This window comes from Protopterus annectens, chromosome 10.part0, assembly GCF_019279795.1.
Source record: "Protopterus annectens isolate FY-2018-M chromosome 10.part0, PAN1.0, whole genome shotgun sequence".
In the NCBI taxonomy this organism is placed as follows: Eukaryota; Metazoa; Chordata; order Ceratodontiformes; family Protopteridae; genus Protopterus; species Protopterus annectens.
In genome coordinates this window covers 562,862,423-562,885,386 of record NC_056744.1, presented here as the reverse complement: position 1 = coordinate 562,885,386, position 22,964 = coordinate 562,862,423, and positions in this window count along the sequence as shown.

Below are 22,964 nucleotides of genomic sequence, written 5' to 3'. Positions count from 1 at the left end.
TTGAAGTCTGATATTAGATCCCCAAGGGCCACAGAGGCTTGGAAATTGTACGAGGTAGAGCTACTGGTGCGATCTAAGTAGGGATCTATTACTGCATTCCAATCTTCACCCATTACGAACAGGTAGTTTTGAAATGAGCAAAGAATATTGTAAATTTCCAATATAAAAACTTGTTGTTGAGAGCATGGTCCATATATGTTTAGAAGAGAACTGGTTTGGATGAGCACGGGAGCAGAGATGTAAAATAGCACCATCTACTATTCTTGTCGGATTTAACATATTAATTACCCCCTGAAAATCTTTCTTGATTATAATGGCCACACCCTTTGAGTTGGAGCTATCCCCTGCAGCTATAATAGATCTAATCCATTTTTTGTTGGATTCTTTCTCCCATTCCTCCTTGAGCATGTGTGTTTCCTGTAAGAAACAAATATTAGCCTGGGATTTAAAAAGAAGGTGAAACAGCAATTTTCTCTTAGTTTTGTTTTGTAGACCTCTTATGTTCCAAGAATCAAGAGACCAAGTCATGTTGACAAATTAATGAATGTTAAAGGGTAAGGTATTCTGTTGAATATTATAATCAAATAGGCTGACCATAACATAAATGGGAAGAAGATGGCATGTAAGATTGAGTAAACATTGAGGACGGAGATCCACATCAATCTTTCAACTTCAATATATTTGCTAACGACAGTAAAGGTAGCACAGTACTTCTTCTGACTTACCCCAGTGCCTACCCACCCGTAACCCGTAAGTGAAGAAGTACAATAACCAACAAATGGTAAGAACAACATTGCTATACATATGTACATAAAAAGGCTCATCCAAAAATCAACCATCCTTGAACACTACTACAAAGCACTAGCGAGCATCCACTAAATGTAGAATGGAAAGGAAAAGAAAACAGGATGAGTGTGAGAAATATGGGTAATCATAAAGTTATTAGGAGGAGAAACAGTATACTAGTTATTAGTTAAAGTTATTTAAATTATACCTAGGAGGGAGAGTATTATAACTGGATAATAATCATCTGAACATATAAGGAAGACGCTAAGAGGTAGAGTCCAATCAACTAGACTCGTGTAAGTATCCACGATATATAAAGAGAGAAATATAGCGTTAAAGAAGTGAGTGGTGAAGAATTTTTAAATATAAAAGTAAAGAAAGAAAAGAGAGAGAAGGAAAGGGAGGGGGCGATAAAGTAGGTTCATTAAGAAACCCGAAATATGTTGTGTGCAGGATGGGTCTAAGTATGACAAAAGGCAATTTAAAGACAATGATTAGATCAAATATTAAGAAATCTGGTGTCAGTGAGTCAGCAAAATGTATTACTTGCATCAAGGCATCACAAAAAAAAGGATTCTCTTCTTGAGACTAGGAGGTTGAATGAGAGCAGAGTCCAGGGGCCTGCCTGAACATATGAAGATCTGTCAAGGGTAAGGATGACAGCAGCAAACAGAGACCAGACGGGCTTCCTACAGCTGGCTAGAAGTGTTTGCATACATGAAGGCTAGTGATTACTCAATACATCACAAAAGATACAAAAAAAAAAAAAAAAAAAGAGTATATTGACCAACATGTTGTAGATGCTCATGACTTTTGTAATATAAGGAATGAAACAGTTAGAGTGACTATGCTTACTTAGTTGACACCACTATATTCCATCACTGACAAAAATAAATAAATAAATAAAAAAAATAAAAAAAAAGAAAAAAAAAAGTTGGAATTAAAACAGAATAACCATTAAATGCATAGACACTCCATTTGATTTCAACTATAAAGAACTAAATCTTACAGCTAATTTGAGGAGAATGAATGTATTAAACTACAGGTTGTTTGAGGTAAAATTAAGTAACATCAGCCAAAGTGATGAATCATTTATACAGTTTTCAAAGATCACTGTTGTAGCAAAATCTAGTGAGTGTGAAAACATTGTTACTTATAAAATAGCAGTGAGGCTCAAAGGCCAGGAGTAGATTGTTGATAAATGGCTGAGTTAGCTGTTGCAAAGATATCATAACTTGACTCGTATGTTGAAGAGATACGGATTGAAAAAAAAAAAAACTCTTATCACATCCTGAAGCTAAGGAAGCAATTTATAAGCTATAGGCGCTGCTTTAAACATCCAATGCCTCTATTTGTATTCTAAAATGTAAGTATATCCAAGAAGAAAGAAAAAAAAAAACTATAAGTAAAGTGGGGAATTAAAGTATATTATATATGACCTTTATATGTAAAAAAAAATTAATAACTCCAGGTCTCCATTAAAGAAAAATATCTGACCTAGTTGTATTTATCTAATTAGCAAATGCAACATACTAAAGGATCAAACAAAATCAGAGATCTACACTAGATATAATAGCAAATATGGGAAGTCTTCAAATAAGTATAACAAAGGCTATTCTCTATTAAGACTGTCAATGAATCGCTTATTTCTAAATAGAGACAACTTTCTCTGATGCATTCAGATTTTAAATTACCCCAAAAATATCTCTTTAGTAATGTCATTAAAATGGAGACAATAAGGTGAAAATAGCCGAAGTGGCCAGAGGGTTAAGCGACATGTATTATTTAGAGCTAGAAAAGTTACTTATATATTGTATATTTATGTAAACTTTTCTCTAGTTCAGCAATAGTTCTCTCCTTGTCATCGTATACACTCCATTCGATGTCAGCAAACAGTTTTACCGTTGATATGTATTTAAAGATGTTCCCAAGCATGGATAGGCGATGAACGAGCAATAAGTTATTGTATTTGGGCTTCTCTCACCTTGCAAGGATGTTTTCAACTGAAGGAAGATGTTAAAAACGAACGGAATCCAAATCAGCTTAGATGGGTTCGTAATCCTGAGACAGAGACACAAAAATGGTTCGTAGCGCTGTTAACGTCATGAGCAGAGGGAAAACTTCTATATTAGAACACCAGGAAATTGCATGGCAAAAAGGAACCTCAGGGCAACAAGTTTCAGCAAGAATGGTTCCTAGCTATGTTAGAAATAGCTAAATAGTAAATATTTTCAAGACTAATTTATCGGAATTTGAAGGACGAGCTGGCCATTGGAGGAGTAATCGGGGATAACTCTGAGTTATCCGGTGAGCCAAAAGACCACACAAAAGTCTTGGTTGTTGAAGCTTTTACGTATTTACTAGAGTACAACTCTGGAGCCTTATTAAATGCTTTAAGGAAAGCATCTTTTGCTTCATTTGGAGAGCTGGCTGTGTATTTCATGCTGTTACTGAAGAAAATCAAAGTGTTAGGAAAGCGCATTTGGAACCTAATATCTTTTTTAATTAGGTTGGCACAGTACAGAGCTAATTTTTGTGTGTTTTCTTTTATGGAGAGAGGTAAGTCTTGTGAGTTCTTTAAGATTCTTCAGCCTTGCTTGATGCACTTAAGGTAATCGTTAAAAGTTCCACTTCTTTAAGATACTTGGTACTAGAGGAAATTACCAATTTCTCTGGGTTTGCTATCCATGTGTTACCTTGTTAATTCCCTCCATGAGTTTTCTGACTTCCTCACTGACATAGTCTTGAACAACAAGTTTTGTTAGCTGTGTGTGATTTCAGTGCCTAGGCTGTTAATGAATATGGATGGAGCTTTAAAAACTTTATACAGTTTTGCCTTCATTCAGGTTCTTTCTGTTGTGACCCAAGTAGTTTGTCACTGTTTAAACTTCGCCTTCCATGTGAGTTTTTCATACCTCTCAGCTGTACAATTTTCACACAATGCCCATATTTGTGCCTCATTTTTTTTTGTCTGTTATTCATAAAATTGTGGTTTTCTGGCAAATCACTGACAAATCATTGAGGGTTGAAGTCAGAAAATAATGGCAGACATTTGGGTTTAGACTTCATATCCTTCAGAAAATTCATGGTAATGCAAAACCTGTTATTCTATCAACTTTCCAAGTTCATAAGAGCAATATTTAAAAAGTGTCCCTACTTTTGGGCCTTTGTCCCCCCATTATTTATGGCCTTGTCCAGATTTTTTGGTCTTAGAGGTTGAGAGGTATGGTTTTGATGTCTAAACCTGCTGGTGGAACCAATTTCATGGTCTGACAAGCTTCTTTTCTACTTCAGCCTTGGGATTCCACTGGTGCAGCCATCCAGTGGTGAGCTAGCTCAAGATAGGGATTTATGTAATATCTTATATAGTGATATTATCTCCCTGATGGACAGCTTCTTAAAAGGAACAGTGCTGACTGTTTTGATATCTTAGTTGCCCTATATTACAATCGTCATAAGTGCAACTGGATCTAGTCACCCCCCTGTTTACTCTTTGCCTATTGTGCCTTATGAAACATTGTATTAACTTCAGCTCCACAAGCTACATAGGCGTGGGCAGTAGTTAGAATGCAAATATGACAGACTTGCCTGCTGGAAGACAAACTTAGTTTGGATGTCTATAATGTGGCTTACAAGAAATCTGTCAGAAGAAGATAGTGTCTTGTCTGGAGTAGTCTCTGTCACTTCAAATCACTTGCTTGGACTCTTCAAAGCACTGGATGGACTATGTAGCAGAAGTAGTCACACCACACATAATAGGTAGAGACAAAATGAGTTGGGATGTGGCCCTGTTCTATAGTTCTCCAGTGTCTATATTAGATCACCGACCACTTAAAAAAGTGAACAGTGATTAATCGACCCCATGTAAGTGAAAGCTTACAATTTCAAACTGTCAGAACACTGATTTTTTCCTATGGAAAAAAAATCACTTTTCCAAAACACATAACACAACACAAGCACACCAAACAAACAGCAATCCACACACATACCACTAAAATCTTACACCTAACCCTACACTAAACTATACACACACCACTAACTGTCCACTTACCTTAACCCAAACCCTAAACCTAAGGTCCATCACTATCGCACACTCACCTCACCCGCTCCCTAACCCTAACTAACCTAACCCGCCCTAACCCTCACGTCTACACAATCGTACACTTACCTGAACCTGACTCGTAACTTTCCACCACAGCGCTGAAAATATCAAAGTAACAGAAATGGGCAACTAAATTCTTTCCCTAGGAAAAAATTTGGTTTTCTGTTGCTTCGATATTCTAAGCTTTCGCTGCATAGGGTTCGATATTAGAACATTCAAAGGTTTGAAACCTTGATGTTCTAATATAGACCCATCCTCCAAATTAGCTGAGTAATGCTTTGGGAGTTTTTTGTTTCTTGCATAGAAAGTTATAATCATGGGGAAAATCTTTCTTATTTAATTGAAGTATAAATTCTAATATTATAAAAAGTTAAACATTTGGTTATGTACAGATAGTGGGTGAACACAACAGAAAGAACAATATTCTTATTCTGATTTGAGTAAAAAAAAACAGTAGAATAGTAAATTGGTGTAATGCTGAGACAAAGTTGCATGGTTCACACCATTTATTTATAAAATGATATGTTACCAAGGCTCAGCTAAAAGATGTTTATATACACCGAGTCCCTAGTTGGAAATTGTATAGAAAAGATTAATGTTAAGTTGTCATTCTCGCCTTCATTCTTGCTGGATGGGTTCAGAGCCGACCCTCGGCTCCGACTCGGCCAATACTATAGCTCGAGAGCTATTTTTACCGGATCGAGGCAGCCCTATATCCCACAATACCATGCGCTAACTCCCCAGATCTCGTTTGCCGCTTCGCTGTGAGGTTGCCTTTTTTAACCGGCTCAGGTCAGTAAAAGGAATTTTCAATAAAGTTTCTATTTTTGAGGTAGTTTCTTAGATTAGTTTCCTTCATTAGTTCCCTATCGATATTATTACTTATTACTGTTTGTTTCGTAAGCCCTACCCTTCCCTTTAGTTAACTTTTATATAATCGGGCCTACGGGCTTTAGCTTTTCTGTTTACTCACCCCTTAGTGTGTGTGTGTGTTGTTGTTCTAGTCAGCCCCCTCAACTCCCCCTTGTGTGTAAGTGAGTGAGTGTGTGTGCTGACTGTGTTACTGTCTTTAGGGCAATGTCCAAAGATGCTAAGGTCTCGGGATTCAAGAAGTGTGACTCGTGCTGTCAGAAAATGTCTCTGACAGATGGTCACACTTCTTGCGTCTACTACTTGGGGCCTTTGCACCTGCAGGACTCTTGTTCCGTCTGTCTGGATTTAGTTCAAGAGTCCTGCAGGAGCATCGTAATAAACTTATTTTGAGGGGCTTATTGAAGCCCGATGATTCCCCGTCCAAGTCTGGCTCGGGGAAGTCATCTAAGCCCGCCAAACTTTCGGCTCCAGTTTCTGAGTCGAGGGCTGGCAAAACTCAGGTTGCTCCGACATCGGCTCCAGTCGGAGCCGATGCGAGCAAGATCGTTTCCGCTCCAAAACCTGTATCGGAGCTGACTTCAGCACACAAGCTCTCTAGATCTCCTTCACTAGAGTCCGTCCGATTGGCTCCAAGATCACCCCTCCTATCGGAGCGGAGTCATAGGACTCATTCCTCCAGGTCGTCTAGGCTTTCCAACCATGATATTGAGAGGGTAGTCAGTAGACTCATAAAATCTCAGGCACTGGCCCAAATGCTCCAAAGCCCATCTCACCAGACTGTGGCTCCGTCAGTGCCACCTTCGATTCCTCCTCCGACTCTCCAGTCGAGTTCGGAGCCGGAGTTTGTCGGAACCGTAACCTTGCCACATCGGAGCCAATACTTCCACCTTCGGCTCCGGTGTCGTTGGCTCTGACTTCTTCATTGGTACCGTCCATGGAGAGGGCCAGGCGCCGAGTCTCCATTGTCGGCTCCGAGGGGGCGAGTGGCATCCGACCCCTGTCCGACCCCGCTCTCCCTCTAGGAGCGTTGGCTCTGGTTAGTTCAGCCCCGACATCATTCTCGGAGCCTTCTCTGTCAGTGCCGGAGGCGGTTCAGGTGTCTTCGGAGCCGGGACTGTCTTCGCTGCCTGATAGGGGGGCTTTTGAGGTGATGAGGAGCGTGCTGGATCCAGTGTCTGCTCCAAGGTTGGGTTCTTCAGCTCCTCCCTCTACAGTGCCTGTTACGGTCTCTGGCCATCCTCTTCCAACTGATAGCAGAGATCCAAAGCGTAGGGTACCCACTTTGGGTGTCTCTTCCTCCTCCGAGGCCTCCCCTGAAGCTTCAGGGGAACCCCCTAGGAAAAAACAGTGCAAGAGGAAGCACATAGACTCCCCCGAGTCTCTCACTTTGGACACCGACTTGGATGAGTCGGAGGGTTCCCCGAGATCCCCCTCTGAGGATGTCTCCTTTTCAGACATCCTAGAGATCCTGAAACAGAGGGGGAATCGGTCCACCCTTAAACCTTCCGAGGACGAGTCGGTTTTCCTTGACGCTTTTGGGTCTCGCCCTTCCACCTCCTGGGTGTCTCCTCCTTTTGACCCACTGATGGAAGTAGTGGCCAGAAAGGCGTGGGCAGCTCCTGACTCAATGGAACCTACCCCTAGGAGGCCTTCTAAATTTATTTCTCCTCCGGAGGACAAACCATTTCTGACCAAAGGTGTCTCGGTAGATGTTATGGTGGTAGCAGCCGCCATTAAGAAGGAATTAACTGATCCTTCGGTACCTGTTCATCCTCCTAACAAAGAGTCCAGGACCATGGACAGGTATGGTAAGTGGACATTTGCTTCAGCGACCTTTGCCATGCGGTCGCTGAACTATTTATGTCATTTCACCCGCCTTCAGAGAGATTTGCTCAAAGAACTGGGTGAAACCATACAGGATCCTTCTGCTGTGGGGTATCAGGACAAGATTAACTCCCAGCTGGCTACCCTGAATTCCATTGCCAACTCCTCCATGCAGCTTATCTCCTATGCAGCTGATGGAGCGAGTAGGGCCGCAGGCACAGATGTTGCGTTGTGACGTCACGCCTGAATGCGACTTTGTAATTTTGCTGATCCCTTCAAGGCGACCTTCACCAACACCCCCTTTGATGGTTCAGAATTGTTTGGACCTCAGGTGAAGAACACTCTCACCAGGTGCGAGCAAGATGGTAAGACTCTCTCTGCCGTGGGAGTCCACTTTTCCACACCATCTAGACCTTACCCTAAAGGCCAGAAGGGTGGAAAGATGTGGTTCCACAAACCACAGGGAGTCGCGCCTGCTGCACGTGGTGAACATCCCCCCAGAGGCAGAGGGGGGAAGAATAATAGATGCCGCCCCAGGGGCAGAGGGGGTCCACAGAACCAGGGTTCCAGGGAATCCTTCCCTGACCAACCCTTTCAGCATCCCTGAGAAGCTGCCCGACTGTCCACCTTCGGAGGCAGTCAGGGGAAGATTATCTCTGTACCCAGAAGCCTGGCAATCCCTCTCTCAAGACAAATGGGTACAGTTGATTATATCCGAGGGTTACAAAATCCCCTTCATTTCCCCTCCGATCCAGTCGCCAAGGCCCCTCCCAGACGTACCACCCGCACAAAGGGGTCAGGCACAGCTAGAAATAAAAAAGCTGTTAGAAAAAAGAGTCATCCAGGCAGTCCCAGCAGACCAGCTAGGATCCGGAATCTACTCCAGGTTCTTTTTGGTACCAAAAAAGACAGGAGACTGGAGACCCATTTTGGACCTCAGCAAACTGAACAAGTCTGTGCAGAAGACAAAATTTCGGATGGTAACACTGCAGTCCATTCTACCCTTTTTGGGCAGAGACAACTGGATGTGCTCGTTAGACCTTCAGGATGCGTACTATCATATAAAGATACACAGGCACTCCAGGAGGTTTCTCCACTTCAGGCTGGGAGCCAGTCATTACCAATTCAGAGCCCTACCCTTTGGTCTCACCACAGCCCCCTGGGTGTTCACCAAATGCTTGGCAGTGGTCACGGCTCACCTGAGACAAAAAGGATTCCAGGTGTTTCCATATTTAGATGACTGGCTCATTACCGCTACCACCAAGCAGCATCTTATAATAGCCAGGGATTACACCATTCACATTTGCAACAAACTAGGTATTTCCATAAACTTTGCAAAATCCTCCTTGTCAATCTATAAACTTAATAGGCGCCGTACTAAACACCAGAGAAATGTCTGCAACATTGCCACCTCAGAGAGTGACAGACATACGGCGGAATGTTTGGTTTCTGTTGCAGTCCAACAGAATTCAAGTCAAGTTAGTACTGAAAACGTTAGACCTCATGGCAGCGGTGATCCTTCTCCTCCCCTTAGCCCACTTCCACATGAGAATTCTCCACTGGATGCTTTTTTCTCAGTGGTCCTTTCAACAGCTCCCAATGACTCACAACATCTTGATAACCCCATCTTGCAAGAGACACCTCTCCTGGTGGATGGTCTCCCCTCAACTTCCTCAGGGCAGACCCTTTGTTCTTCCCCCTCCAGTTGCCACAGTGACAACGGATGCCTCCCTGATTGGGTGGGGGGGGGGCACTATCAGGGCAGGACTGTCCAGGGCACATGGTAACAATTAGAATGCCACCTGCACATAAATGTCCTGGAGATGAGAGCAGTGCTTTTATCGTTGCAAGCCCTTCAGGATTCTCTTCCCACCGGGACTATAGCAGTTCAAACAGACAATATGTCTGTAGTGTGGTACATAAACAAGCAGGGCGGAACAAAGTCCTACCCCCTATGTCGAGAAGCACTCAGACTTTGGCAATGGGTGATCTCCTCTCAACGGTTTCTGATAGCAATGCACATCCCCGGGAGGTCCAACGTCATAGTGGACAGACTGAGCAGAACAATTCTCCTGCCTCACGAGTGGTCTCTAAATCAAGCGGTAGCAGAGAGAATTTTTCGGAAGTGGGGCCAGCCTTGCTGCGACCTTTTCACAACCCCTCAAAACAGCAAGTGCCTCGACTTCTTCACTCTCTTCCCTCTACTAGGCCATCCCCACAGAGACGCTCTCATCCACGATTGGCCTCGGGGTCTTCTATACGCATTTCCCCCCTTTCTGTTGATTCTGCAATTAATTCAGAAAGCAACCGCATTGAGATCCAAAATGATCCTCATTGCTCCGTATTGGCCTTGACAAGTATGGTTTCCATTCCTGCATTGTTATCTACTGGAACAGCCTTGGCATCTGGAACTCCTTCCAGACCTTTTGACCCATCTAACGGGCAAGCTGCACCAGTCTCTTCGTTCCCTCAACCTCACAGCTTGGTTGCTCCACTTCCAACCATAGCCAGGCTTCCCTTTATTTCTCTTCCTGTCCGTGATATCATTCTTGCTTCCCATAAGTCCAATACTAGGAAGACTTATGCGAGCAAATGGAAGCATTTTTCATTCTGGGCAGAAGCTAGGTCCTTAGATCCTTTTAATGCACCAATTCATAAAGTTCTAGATTTTCTGGCGGAACTTTTTCATTCAGGATCGTCGTCAGCCACTATCAGAGTACAACTAGCGGCCATTGCAAATTTTCATGTAGGGCTCTCGGAAGCAAATATTATGTCCCACAAACTCTGTAAAGCTTTCCTCAAGGGCATCTTCTTGCTCAGACCTCCCATTAAGGATCATCCTCCACAATGGGATTTAAATTTAGTATTAACGTCATGGTTTCTCCCTCCCTTTGAACCTGCAGCTTCTTGCTCCTTCAAACTTTTCTCTTGGAAAACTCTGTTTTTGGTGGCTATAACATCTGCCAAAAGGGTATCGGAACTCCAGGCCTTGTCCGTCCGTCCCCCTTATTTGGTTTTTCATTAAGACAGGGTAACTCTCAGAACGAATCCTTCCTTTCTACCGAAAGTTTCTTCTAAATCAAATCTGAACCACACTATTGACTTGCCTGTTTTCTTCCCAGATTATTCAAACAGGGCTGAACAGAAATTACATTCCTTGGATGTTCATCACCAGCTGCGGTATTATTTAGACAGGACAAAACAATTCAGAAAGTCAGAACAGCTCTTTCTCTCTTATGCTGAAGGAAAGAAAGGACTTCCAGTATCAAAGGTAACTCTTTCCAGATGGTTGACATCCATCATTACCTTTGTCTACGAGTTGAGACACAAACAACTCCCGTCTAGGCCTAAGGCTCATTCAACCAGGGCACTATCAACATCAACAGCATTTCAAGCAAGGTTACCATTAGATGCCATATGTGCAGCAGCTACATGGGCTTCTCACCATACCTTTATTACCCATTACAAGCTCGATATAGCCTCCAGAAATAGAGCTGACTTTGGTTCCACCATACTCAGGAGTCTGTTCCGTTGAGCCACCCAGGTCCAAGGTGCTAGGGACGCTGTCCCATCCAGCAAGAATGAAGGCGAGAATGACAACTTAACATTAAGAAGTTATGTACCTACCATAACATTCCATGTTAGTTGTCTTCTTCTCGCCTTCTTTCTTGCGTCCCTCCCTCCTTCCCCCTAGCCTGGACAGACTTGAAGGTCTCTGAGTCCTTCTATTTCATGTTATATAGTCCTTCACGGTTACCCCGTATCATTAGGGTTACCAGCAGGGAGACCGTTTTTGGTTATAATTATAATAATAATTTTATACTATGTGTTAGCTGCCAATGAGATCTGGGGAGTTAGCGCATGGTATTGTGGGATATAGGGCTGCCTCGAGCCAGTAAAAATAGCTCTCGAGCTATAGTATAGGCCGAGTTGGAGCCGAGGGTCGGCTCTAAACCCATCCAGCAAGAAAGAAGGCGAGAAGAAGACAACTAACATGGAACGTTATGGTAGGTACATAACTTCTTATTCTATTCCTAGGGAATTGTCTGATGGAGACTGAATGGAAAATATGTCACAGGACTATACAAGCGAGTTTGGATATATTTTTTATAATAATTTACTCCACCATTGAAATATCTGTACCCTATTGAACAGCAACTAAATGTCTAAGAAGAATATTGTAGTAAACTTCAAAGATACAGAGATAAAAAAATAAAGAAAAAATGTGGCATAAGTGGAAGACAAATTCTATTAAGAGAAATAAGTGAATATCATAAAACTAGGACATATTTTAGGAGCCTATTAAGAAAAATTGGGAAAATATAAGCTCCAATTGACCTTATATGCAATTGATAATAAAAGGGTCTATAGAGACACCTGAGAAGTTACAAAAATGATTCAAGTAGTTCTAAAAGTTTGTGTCATGAAAGGAGGTACTGCCAGCCCAGATATCTGGAATTTTGTAAATAATTATATGCCATTAGTGAATATCATGCATCTAAGATGTTTGTGTTACAAATGTATTAGAGCTGTAGGTCATATAAAATGATTTGTACAGACGTGCTGAAGAGGTAGTTTACAAAGTGCTGTTTGAAATATATCCACAGTGTACTCCCACTGGAATAGAACAGAAATGTACATACACTACTGTAACTGTTTAATGTATATACTTTAACAGGGGAAACTGGAATACAAGAGGTTAACTTGCAAAAATTCAGAAAAATAGCTGAAATTAAATTACGTTATGGATAGGCCATAAAAATGATGTTGTCTTTCAGTTTCAGTGTAGCAAGGAGAAACAATATTTAAAACTAAGGAGATTTATGTATTGTCTTAGAAGTGTTTTATTCTTTTTGACTTCCACCATTTGCCATAGATCTGAGGAAAAGCCCTTGTCTATGTATTTTCACAGATATATGCTAAATACTGACATATTCCAGCAGTGGGGGGTTTCACCTGGGCTAGAGTTAGATGACAAGAAATTATGTCATTCTGCAAGCTATCCCAGCAGCAATATTTGAGATATTAATTTGAGAACTCTCTGAGAGAGACTCAGGATTCTGTAGTCTGTCTTGGACCTGACCAGAAGACCCATTCACCACACATTTACCTTGCTCTAATGAGGTACATGACTAGGGAACAGTATAATTCTCTTAGCTATAGTCAGGAATATAGCAAATCTTAGCTTAGATATTTTCTTTCTTTATCTGAGACTGTCCTGCAATGTTGCTTTAAATATTTCCTGTGATTTTCGAACTTTGCTGTCACTGTAAATATATACTGAGTATTTTCTTGTTCATTTAATGTTTATTACTAACTATATTTAAACCTTTCTTTGTGGCTGATCTGTTTAGAGATATTTAAGTTCTGAGAGTACTTGCATGTCTATTTGGTGACACTGTGAGCTACTCCTAATAGCCTAGCTCTTGGTCAAACTACCATTTGTATTGATAGCAACATTACACAGTAAGATTGGACACCCTTTGTTAAGTGCCTTAAATTAGGTAAGAAGTAGTGGCTGGTGACAGTGATAACTACCTTATAGTCTGGGCAGAAGGGGGCACAGTTAGTAAACCTGTGCCAGCCTTTCCAAGGAGAGTGTGTGTGTGTGTGTGTGTGTGTGTGTGTGTGTGTGTGTGTGTGTGTGTGTGTGTGTGTAAATCAAATCTCAAGGAGTGTGTGTGTCAACTACTTGGGCAGGGACACGAACCACTGGTTGGACAGAGTGGGTGCTGGAGGTCTTGGCTTGACCACTCAGCTGAGATCTCAGCTCTATAGCTGTGCCAGTGGAGAGTCTTATTGGGATCTGGCGAAAGAGGGAGAAACCAGACCCGGCCTGACTCTGGTCTCTGTGTGCTCTTAAGGGAAATTGCACTTGATGCAGAGAGCTGAATCTGGAAATACCGTGTGTATAACTTGTAATCCTCCCAATGTACATCCCGCACTGGTGCCAGCTATGAGGATTGAGTCTCCTTGATACTGGTTCAGTGGTGGGCCATCACATTTATTGGTTGGCAGTGGTGGGATATCCACATATTGGGATTCAGTGGTGTGGGTATTGAACTCCTGTAGCCATTAAACAGTGATCACTAAAGAAGGTGTTTGTACTCTTAATCAGCCACACAGTGAACATTCAGAGTTTCATATCACAATAGTTTTATTTATTTTTTGTTAGATTAATTAGTCAGGGAGAGCAGACAAGGATGTCAGCAGAGGAGTATGGCAAGCTGACAAGGAGCCAGTTGTCTAAGATGTGCCAAGCCAAAGGACTGGTACTTGCCAACCCGACTAAAGCAGAAATGATTGCAGCCTTAGTCACAGCTGCATCACAGACCAGCAACCATGAGGACAACCAGACTGGCCTTGGGGATGTATAACTCTCAGAAAATGGACAGTTCAACTTTGCCTCAGAGGACTTAAAAATCTGTTTGGAATTAAAGAGACTTGAACTGGAGGCCAAGCAATTAGAACTAGAATCAGCAGAGAGACTGTGGCATTTGGAGGCTGAAGAAAAGGAGAAACAGATGGCATTCTGGAAGCTGAAGAAAATGAGAGGGAGAGACATCATGAAAAGGAGATGCTGACTCTTCTCCAGGGTCATGCAGGTAATGGGGAAGGGAATAAGTGAACCCCAGAAGCAACAATGGTCAGTAAATTTCTGCCACAACTTATAGAGGGTGATAATTTTGATAGTTTTATTCATATGTTTGAAAGGGTATGTAAACAGTATAATGTTGACCAAAGGCTCTGGGTGCAGTTCCTGACCCCCTTACTCCATGGTAAAGCTGTAACTGCTATTTCTAAATTGTCTGAAACTGATTGCTTAAATTATAATACTGTTAAAAATTGTTCTTTGGAGTGTGTTAAGTTAATACCTGAAGCCTATAAAAAAATGTTTTGTGAGTATAGATGCAAGACAGATGAAAGTATGTGTGAATATATTGCTGAGTTAAGCACTTAGTTTCATTGGTGGGTGAGTGGGTGTCAGATCACCACTTTTGAATGGCTGGCAGACCTTTTGGTGAGGTAACAAGTCCTTAGCAGTTTCCCTGAGGATATGAGAATCTGGTGGCAAATGGGCAATGTAATACCGCAGATGAGTTGAGGCAAAAAGGAGACCTATACCTAGCAAGCAGGGCATCACTGCACAGGAAAGGGATACCCAGTGCTGCTCATGGCTGTAAGGGAACCCATGGTTGGCAGCATAAATTGCCACAACAGAGTCTGCCAGTAGCACAGGAAGCCACTAGTTCAGGTACATGGCCAGGATCAATGGTTAAATGTTTCAAAAGCAACCAGTGGGACCATGTAGCACATAGATGTCTACAGAGGCAAGGTGGGGAACAAAAGATGGGAAAGCCAGTAAGTGGGAATGACAGAATGCCAGCAGTAAGTTGTCTGGAGACAACAAGGGTACCAAACTACCACAGGAAGTCATAGCCTATTTTAGTATATGGGAAACAGGAAACTGCTAAGAGAGACACACCCTCTGACCTAACCATTGTGAAGCCTCCAATGATTAAAGAGGAGCACTACTTGCTTGGGCAGTCTAGTCCAGTCAGAGCATTAGGAGGGACCCCATTCCAAATACCTTTGGCTAGGTTTCACCTTGACTGGGAGGGTGGAAAAGGAAGCAAGCAAGTAGGTATGTTTGAGGATATCCCTGCAGATGTCCTGATAGGGACAGATTTTGATAATGCAGTACCTTGTGTGCATGCAGTTACATGAAGTCAAGCTTGGAGACAAGCATGTCAGCTTGGTAGCCTGGGGGAACTCAGACAGACTGCACACTTGAAGACAAGATTGGTGAGATGACTACTTCAGAGAGGGCGCTATGCAGTAGTAGTGAGACTGAAGGTGAGTCACAGCTGCTTGTGGGTACTGATGTTCCCTTGGTCGGAGTGACTGCAAGGGCAGAGGTGAGTAGTAGTAGTACCTAGGCTGACAGTGAGGAACCTCTGTCAGAAAATACCAGACTTCCTGTGGAAGGGGTACTGGTATGGTTACAAAGAGAGAGTTGAGACAGGCTCAGCTCTCAGACCCTACATCACAGGGCTTCAGGGAGGTAGCCAGAGAGGCACCTGATTCTCAAGGAAAGGGGGAATCTGTAAACTGGGATATAGGGTTAGTGTATAGAGAGTGGACCCTTGGGGAAAGGTTAGAGGGTGAGAAAATACAGCAGTTGGTAGTTCCCAGAGCCTACCATCTGACACTTCTAGCCATAGCCCATAACATCCCCTTTGTAGGCCATATGGGCATAAAGCCTACAAAGAGATGTATTATGCAGAACCTTTATTGACCTGGGATTTCCAGGGATGTAACATGGTACTGCAGGACCTGTGAGCAGTGCCAAAACATAGGCAAGGCAGGAGACAAGGTGAAATCTCCCTTGATACCTTTGCCTGTGATTGATGAGCCATTTCAGAGGGTAACTATGGATATTATGGGGCCTCTGACTAACTCATGTTCCACAGGGAAGAAATATATTCTAGTGGTAGTAGATTATGCTACCAGATACCCCAAGGTGATGGCTCTGTTCCCCATTGACACAGAAAAGGTGGCAAATGCTTTGTTAGAGATTTTCAGCAGGGTAGGGTTCCCAAAAAAAATACTCACTGACAGAGGTGTCAATTTCATGTCAGACCTGCTGGCTTGTCTGTGGAAGCACTGTGGGGAGAAGCATCTGAAGACCACCCCCTACCAACCCCAGACTAATGGTCTGGTTGAGAGGTTAAATTTTACACTCCAGACCATGCTATGGGTATTTGCAGACCAGTTTAAGACTGACTAGAACAAATATTTGCTCCATCTGTTGTTTGCTTATAGGGTGGTACCCCAGGAATCCATAGGTTTTTCGCCCTTTGAGTTGCTGTATGGCCATAGGGTGGGGGACCTCTAGATTTGGTTCACAATGAGAGGGAGGGTGAGTGTGAATCCCACAAGGAGTCTTTTGTGGCATATGCCCTAAACCTCAGGACAAGGCAAGTCAGTCAGGGAACTCATGGGGTTGGTCCAGGAGAACTTGGCAGAAGCCCAACAGCAGAAAAAGGTCTGTATGACAAGAATGCTCGAGCTCGAGAGTATGCTGTTTAGCAGCAGGTTATATGTCCCATTCCAGTCAGACACAAGCTGCAGGCAGCCTGGGAGGGACCCTTCAAGATGGTAAGGAAGGTCAGTGATGTTAAATACATGGTAGAACTGCTAGATAGGAGGCAGGGGCACAAACTGCACTATGTCAACATGATGAAACCTACCATGACAGGGAGGCCCTTGTGCTAAGTATTTGCAGTAGGAGCCAGTAAATGTCTGAGGGGGATATATGGCTATATTGAGCCAGCCAGCAAAATCCCAAATTACTATGGTGGAGCCCAGGGTTGCAGGCATATGATAGGACAGTGCAGCACTGTGCTGGAGTCAGTAATGCCAAGGCAGCAGAGAACCTGAGAGAGGGAATGGGGTAGAGTATTCCCAGATAGGCTTATCCCTCTCAAGCAATGTTTCTGAAGGGTCACTTGAAAAACTAGCTTGAGTCTTTGAGAGGGCAAGAAATGTCACAAAAGGAGATAATGCCAGCCCAGCTATCTGGAATTTTATAAATAATTATATGTCATTTGTGAATATCAACATGATGCATATAAGATGTTTGTGTTACAAATATATTAGAGCTATAAGTCATACAAGATAGTCTGTACAGATGTGTGCTGAAGAGGTATTTTACAAAGTGCTGTTTGAAATGTATGCACAGTGTACCCTACTGGAATAGAACAGAAATGTACATACACTATTGTAACTGTTTAAATGTATATATTTTAACAAGGGATACTGGAATACAGGAGGTTAACTTGCAAAACTTCAGAAAAATAGCTGAAATTAAATTACTTTATGGCTAAGCCATTAAAGAATATGCCTTTCAGTTTCAGTGCAGCAAGGAGCCACAATGTCTAAAACTAAAGTGCTTTCGGTATTATCTTGGAAGTGTATTATTGTTTTATGACTTCCACTATTTGCCAAATATCTGAGGAAAAGCCCTTGTCTATGTAATTTCAGAGGTAAATGCTAAATACTGTCATATTCCAGCAGTGGGGGTTTTCACCTGTCAGATGACAAGAAATTATGTCATTCTGCAAGCTATCCCAGCAGTAATATTTGAGATATTAATTTGAGAACTCTCTGAGAGAAAGACTCAGTATTCTGTAGTCTGTCTTGGACCTGACCAGACGACCCATTCACCACACATTTGCCTTACTCTGATGAGGTACATTACTGGGGAACAGTATAATTCTCTTAGCTGTAGTCAGGAATATAGCAAACTTAGCTTAGATATTTTCTTTATTTATTTGAGTCTGTCCTGCAATGTTGTTTTAAATATTTCCTGTGATTTTGAACTCTACTGTCACTGTAAATATATACCAAGTATTTTCTTGTTCTTTTAATTTTCATTATTATCATATATTGAAACCTTTCATTGTGGCTGATCTGTCTAGAGATATTTAAGTTCTGGGAGTACTTCCATATTTATTTGGTGACACTGTGGGCCACTACTAATAGCCTTCCTCTTGGTCAAACTGTAATTTGTATTGATAATAACATTACACAGTAAGATTGGACACTCTTTGTTAATTGCCTTAAAGTAGCTGATAAGGAGTGGCTGGTGGCAGTGATAACTACCTTAAAGTAGCTGATAAGGAGTGGCTGGTGGCACTGACAACTACCTTATAGTCACGGCAGAAAGGGCACAGTTAGTAAATCTGTGCCAGCCTTTCCCAGGTGTGTGAGTGTGTAAATCAAACTTGAAGGAGTGTGCATGTCAGCTACTTGGGCAGGGACACAAAGCACTTGTTTGACAGAGAGGATGCTAGTAAAACAAAGGTGCAACATTTTGCTTTTAATAATCCCAGTTACTTATATAGCATTAATAATGGCATATGCCAATAATAATGGAATTTAAGAAGGAGAAGAAAGGATCAAGGACTTAGGTATCATAGTAGATAGGTTTGCTATATTCTTGACTACAGCTAAGAGAATTGTACTGTTCCCTAGTAACGTACCTCATCAGAGTAAGGCAATAACCATAACCATAATAATGTTTATATGGTAAATAAGAGGCAATACCCTACTAATAAATATATTTTATGTGGAAGGTCAATTTATAAAGAAGATATCTAGTTATATCTCACCTTTTCTCAGAACCTGTAAGGAGGAAAGGGTCCTTATTACTGAATATAGGACTGTGGTGAGAATAATAATGGAATACTGTGCATTAGCATACATTTACTACTGTATTTAATTGTGCAGACTTGGAAGGCTTCAGAAACTGTTTGCAAGACCTATTAGAGGTGTGAGTCATTTGAGTTACGTGAACAGGTTGGGATGGTTTTCTTTGTTTTCACTTGTTTGTAGACTACTTAGAAGTGACCTGATCTTAACATATAAATGCATCAGAAATTATGTTTTAGCAGTTACCCTATAGATTGTGTTCAGGTTTTATTCAGTAGAAACTTAAAATAATAGTTTACTAGTGCATAATCCAGTTTATAATACTGCTTTCAGTACTAGACATTTCATGGTAGGTTTATAATATTGCTTTCGGTACTAGATTATTTCATGGTAGGTTTATAATACTGCTTTGGGTACTAGATCATTTCATGGTAGGTTTATAATACTGCTTTGGGTACTAGATCTTTTCATGGCAGGTTTATAGTACTGCTTTGGGTACTAGATCATTTCATGGTAGGTTTATAATACTGATTTGGCATGGGGCGCTAGAAATATAGAGCGAGGGGGGGAGCACCCCCACACCCCCCACACACACTTTAACAGCTAATTGGCCATGAAGCTTTAACAATTTAAAAAAAAAAACATCCAAACTCCATGATGGAAGCTTCTTCCATGCGTGCATCACATGCCAACATGGTAGTCAAGTCCACATGAATTTAAACTAGCATTCCATTAGTGTTTTTGCTGATCTTTGCTGCCAGAGAGTTTTGCTGCCCCCCAAGTGTCAGAGTCATGCTTTGCTTCCAGGTAAAGTGAGTTTTTCAACCCATTAGTTGTTACCTTGTTTTCATCTGGGGGAGATTGCATTAGTTGTTGCCTTGTTTTTGCTGGGGGAGGAGGTATGTTTGTGTGTGTGTTTGGTTAGAGCTGTTTGTAAAAATTGTATGCAAGAAAATCTAAAATCCCTGTTAGCGCTACTCCCATGAGTTTTAACTGTTGTCATAACTTTGACCCCAGTGCACCCCTACTTTCCCAATATAAACAATGAATTTTGGGCCAACAGTATTGGGAGATCAACATCTCACATCATAAACTAGGAATACAGTAAAATCAAAGCTAAGCAATTTATTTATTTATTGTCTTGACATGGAAGCGTGCTTAGGGGCAAAGATACATCGGCTCTAGATGATTGCCACTGTTGATGTGACTCCCTGTCCCAGTGTGCAAAAAATGGGAAAAAGGGGCTGTGGATGGTTGGATGGAATATACTAACTCCAAACATGCTGCAACTCACAGGATTCCCTCTTTTCCTAAGTGGTTGACCAGAATGAAAGGTACTATATTATTTTCAACAGAATCTGAGGCAGTAAACTTGTGAGGTCAAATCAGCGGCAGTGGAGAGTTCTGCTCCAGGAGTCATAGTAATTTTTTTTTTTGAAAGAACATTTATTAATAATTGTGTTTTATTTAAAAATGCATTTGAGTAATTTTGTCCAATGTAATAATCTCTCTCAGTAGTATCCGGACATCTCAGGTTCATTTTAGCACAACTAATCTCTTTGCTGACAAGCATACCTCTTGAGATTCAAGTTTTACAAATAAAAAATGGCCTTTAAAACCATAGCAGGTGGCCAGAAAGAGAAGCACTTTCTTATTTTGTACAATAGAAGGGTCTTTATATACTAACTAGACCCTGGTTAGTGATAACAAATCTTTGCAAAGGCTTAATTTTTGTATTTATTAAATGATGTACCCATAAACAAGTCTGCCTCTGAGCAACAATATAAATCTGGGAGGGGTGAGGCTAAATTTGAGGGCCCAAACCATAGCAGTTAGGAGATATGCCTAGAAGCTTCTTTCTGTAAAGAAACACCTACAGCACTAGTGTTTTTTTTAAAAGTCTTGCCATCTGGATACTTAAGGACAATGCCATGAAGTGTACAGCTGAGCACACGCTTTTGCCACCTGTCACAAATTTCTACCTAACATCAAAATAAATAAAATGAAAGGTCACAAAATGCACCATTTGTGTTCAACCTGCAGGCCTTATTAATAGGTTCATAGGTTCACAGTTGTGTACTAGGCTAATGGCCCTGGAGCCTTTACAAGCCTAGCCCATAGGATTACCCTGGCATCGTACCACCTGACAATAGTTCCCAGTGTCTCTGTCGAGCAGAGCCACTGGAGTGATCCCCAGGGTGAATTTTCTATTTCCCATCCACTCATCAAGATTTCTCTTGAAGAAGTCCAGTGAAGTGTTCTGTTTGACATGTATGGGAAGTCTATTCCATAGCATGGGCAATCTCTGGGTTATGAACCTGTCCCTCCAGCATGTTCTGTTGATTGTGGTAATGAGGTTGAGGTCTCTGGAGCATGTGGTGTGGAGGGATTGGGATTTCTTTAGATTTAGCATTTCTAACAGAGCTGGGTCAGACATGGCTTTGTAAGTCAAGCAGAGATCACCTCAAAGTAGGTCATATGAGACAGAAAATAATTGGAGTTTTTTGACTCTGTCCATATAGGGCAAGTGTTTAAGGCCTAGGATGCTCTTTGTGTGGTACTTTTGTGGCCTCTCCAGTTGTTGCAGGTGTCTAGTGAGGTACATGCCAGATTGGGCATTGTACTCGATGACTGGCTTAATGAGGGAAGAGTAGAGGGAGACAATAACCTCTTTCTTCCTGGATGCAAAACCCTTAGTAATGAGATGTGCCACATAAAAGGACTTTCTGACCTCAGTGGCAGTGTGGTAGTCAAAAGAGAGGTTGCTGTCAACCTGTGTTCCCAGATCTCTTATAATGCCTTCTGCATTCAGCTGACTACCATTGATGTGGTAGTTCATGAGAGCTGGGTTTTTCCCAAAGGGGATGACGACACATTTTTTGGCATTGAGCTTAAGGCTATGGTTCTGACACCAGTCATTGGTCTCAGTGAGGCCTTTCTGTAGGATGTCAACATCACTTGGGGAGTTAATAATGGTCCCTTCATGTTGGACTGGACTTCTGAGAAGTAGATACCAAACGGGAGAGGACCCAGGACCAATCCCTGTGGGACTCCACTCATGACTGGTCGGCAGCCCGACTTGGAGTCAGCTACTTTCACATTGAAGCATAGAAGTCGCTGATGCACAAACCTTTGCTAGGTAGGCTTCTTTCAACCGGCTCAAAATAGGATGTTCGCTCTAATGTTTTACCAAGTCAAAAATGATGCTATAGTTGCCACCTTTTTAAGTTCTAAAGTGGGACATTTTAATGAAAGTATGACATTTTGAGGGACATTCCATAGCCACAACCAATACAAGGACTGGAATCCATTTCTTTTACCAAAATAAAAGCTCACTCTTGTAGAATTTGAGTTATTTCTGTCCTTTCATGAACTAGTCTTTTAACATACAGACTAACTGCTTTATGCAGCTATTTGAACAAACTTCTGTCTTCCCTAAGAATCACAGAACATTTTCTGTTTTTCATGCCCCATACCCCAACTCCCTCCCTCCACTTGACACAGCTGTCCATATAGGGAATATCCTGCTTAAACAAGGACAAGTGGTAATGATACAGATCACAAGACACAATTCCTTCTACAACTATGTTCAGAGATAGAGAATAGTTTGTAATGTGCCACCACACCATTATCTAATGGTGTTTAATGATTCATTCAGGGAACAAAAAAAATGACCAACATGTGCCAAGAGTCATAAAGACTTTCTATATTGCACAGCTTATAAACAAATTGATTGTGACTAGATCTAGAAATGTAATTGTCCCCTTTTACAAAACCCTCATTAAGTCAATCATTTTGTATAATACCCACTTTTACATGTATCTGCTAAGACCCATGCAACAATTGGAATACCCATAGAGATACCTTACTAAAAGGATACAAGTCTTAATACTATTCTCAGTATCCTACAGAGTGCTTAGAGGTGACCTGTATCTGGCATACAAGGCATCTTTCCACCCAATACTGATGGACCTACTGAACATCAGCAAGTGAAATGGCATCAGAAATATTCAGTCTAGGTATCTAAACTGAATGTTGTGGAGAGATGGTTATAGATCACAGAGGCTACCACTGTTCCAGAACAGACTATACATTCAAGTAAAACAAAAGCTCATCCCTGTCCATATTCCAATGCAACTTGGATCTAAGGATGGGTAATAGA